Source organism: Tursiops truncatus, chromosome 6 (assembly GCF_011762595.2).
Source record: "Tursiops truncatus isolate mTurTru1 chromosome 6, mTurTru1.mat.Y, whole genome shotgun sequence".
Lineage (NCBI taxonomy): Eukaryota > Metazoa > Chordata > Mammalia > Artiodactyla > Delphinidae > Tursiops > Tursiops truncatus.
The window spans coordinates 49,719,666-49,722,716 of record NC_047039.1 but is presented as its reverse complement, the minus strand read 5'-3'; positions in this window follow the sequence as shown (position 1 = coordinate 49,722,716).

The following is a 3,051-nucleotide window of genomic DNA, read 5'->3' as shown; positions in this document are numbered from 1 at the left end:
ATTAGGATGAAAAAGTTTAAAATGTGTTCCTGAATGAATAGTGGTTCAGAACTCAGGAAAGGAGACAGGCTTTCACAGAAATATGCTGATTGTTTAGTTGTAAAATAACGAGGCAAGGGAACAGGGACATACACTGTTCAGTCCAGCTCATAGCGTGTGGCTGCCAGCTCACCAAAAGAGATCACATAGTTTGGCCGAGCAAAGGACCAGACCACAGCCAGGGACTGTAGGGGTAGCAAGGAAGGCATGTCACTGAAATATTCCCAGCTTGATCTCTGCAGAGCCCAGCTGAGGGATCTGGTCGTCTCAGCAGGACAAAGGCTGCCTAGTACCTTCCAGCCAAACCACTCTGTGCTCCTCCGAGCCAGCCTGCTTTTGACCAAGGCTCTTAACACCCCTTCTTGCTGAGCTGCCTCTGCTCTCCCTGGAATCTCTTGGCTTAGCACCTCTCTGGCCCCTCCCAACAGGACCACTCCTGGGACAGCATGTGCTCTGCGTGGAATAACAAGGTTAACTGGACAAGGTTGAATAGCCCTGTGACGGGAGTGCCTTCAAGCCACATGACAGAAATGAAATAGGAGTCATAAGGGCCACACTGGAGGAGAATCAGATTCTTCTCAAGAGTTCCAGTCCTGGCCTGGTTCTCTGAGATGCCTTGACTCCTCCTTTATTTCTCTCCTCGTAAAGGTAGAAATACAGAATAGCATCCCTCAAAAGTGGTAAGAGAGAAGGAGAGGATGAAGTGTAGGGATAGTCATTTTTAGGACGGTTTCTCTCTAAATTTCATCCTGGGCAAAAGTTTTGGGAAAAGTGAAATCACTTAGCCCAAGGGATGCCTGAGGAAGTATAAAGAAGTCCTGGAAATCCCCTGGAAAAAAAAAAAAGGATCAGGTAGAGTTTGATTTCGTCTTTGTTGTCAAATTTTCGGCTCAGTCATTTGCAGCAACATAAGAGACTCCAGGTAGAAAGCAGCAGCAGGTGTTAGGAAATGAATTTTTCTGCACATGGTAAAACCTGGCATGGACGGTCGAACAAGCAGAGCAGACTGGTCTCAGGAAGCACACGGGCCAGGGAAGTCAGGGCAGAGCTCTAGTGTGGGGTGATGTGGCTGGAGTTCTCAGAAGCAGGGGAATGAAACCAAGAGAGTGGCTGGGCAGACGAAAGCATGTTGGTAGAACCAGCCTGTAGGCAGACAGGTTGGGTACCAGAAGGCAAGGCAAAGCAGTGGGGCAAGGCAGACTCCAGAGAGTTAAGATGCTGTAGAAAAACAAAGTGGCAAGTCAGAGACCCTAAAAGCAGTGATAAACCAGGTGATCTGCAAGAACTAAAATCCTGAACCTGGTGTCAGGTCCGGATGCAGGGAGTGGCTGAGGTGAGACCTGAGGCAAGCAATCTAAGCCACAGACTATTGGTGGTTCCTGCAATGGGGGGATCTAGATCCTGAAGTAAGACTCACCCCAGCCAGGAAACCTCTTATACAAGATAAGACTACTGCTTTTTTAAATAACAGACATGCCAAACAAATCAGTGTTGGGAAATGATACGTTATTCCCCATCACCTCTCACCTGGACTGTTGCACTGGATTCTTATCTTGTCTCCCTGCATTTGGTCTTCTTTTCTGACAATCTATTCCTCATACAGCTGCCAAAGCAGTTCTCTTAAAATGCAAGTCTGGTCACATCTCCCTTCTGCCTAAATCCTTACACTGGCTTCCTGTTGTTCAAGAAAGATTATCCAAAGTGTTTTGGTGAATACTAGTTCTCTGAGGTGATTAACCAAAGAAGGATGTATAGTCAAATAACCCAGAAATTCTACAGTCCCTTCTTAGAGATTTCCAATGGAGAGAAGCATTTTAAAGGCTCTGAGAAGTCCTGCAACAACTTGTTGAAGGTTGATTAAGCCAATGCTTTCCAAATATTTTTAACCATGGGCACATTTTCTCTCTTTTTTTCTTCCATAAAATCTATCAACATTGATTGAAAATGCTTTAAGAAATACTGACCTATGGGGTGGGGGGTGGAAATCCATCTTGCTTGGCCTGAACCAAAAGGCTCTTTTTGGTCTAGCCCCTCCTGGTCTGCCTTTGCTGCTCATCTCCCACTGATCCTTCTTTTGGGATTTATGCCCTAGCAAAACAAGGCAGACCACTGTTCTCACAGATATCACTATGTTTTGGAAATCTATTCTTTTTAACTAAAATATTTTCTCTGCATCTTCCCTAACCCCTATCTGTAAAATGTTACTTATTATTCAAAGTCCTGCTCAGATGTCAGCTTCATAGGAGGTTGTCTCTTTACTTTAGAGCAAGGGTCAACCAACTTTTTTTGTAAAATTCCAGACATAGATAATCTGTAAATAAATGGGCATGGCTGTGTTCCAATAAAACTTTATTTACAAGCATAGAAAGCAGGCTGGATTTGGCCATGAGGGGTAGATTGCTGACCCCTGCTTTAGAGCTCACTTTATACAGTTCTTGCTAAAGCAGAAGTTAAGTCTCTAGATGTGAAAAATCCAAGGCCTCAAGGTGACAGCAGTATATACATGTATTTAGTTAGAACAGACACAAGGGCAGAGATAAGGGCCAATCTAATAAATGAAGCATTAGACACTGCTTAGAGTTGTTATTTTAGACTCTTGTCATCACAATTAACTATAAGAACTTTCCATGAAAGATAACATAAAATTAGAGTCACTTCTATAATGTTAGTTTAGGAATCAGCGCTTGAAAAATATTACCAAAGGCAAAAATGTCTATTAAAAGCTGGCTGAGGGCTTCCCTGATGGCGCAGTGGTTGAGAGTCCGCCTGCCGATGCAGGGGACACGGGTTCGTGCCCCGGTCCGGGAGGATCCCACATGCCGCGGAGCGGCTGGGCCCGTGAGCCATGGCCGCTGAGCCTGCGTGTCCAGAGCCTGTGCTCCGCAACGGGAGAGGCCACAACAGTGAGAGGCCCGTGTACCGCAAAAGAAAAAAAAAAAAAAAAAAAAGCCGGCTGAGACCTGGTTATAAGGAATAATTTATACGTAAAGTGCTAAGCACTCATTTGCTGCT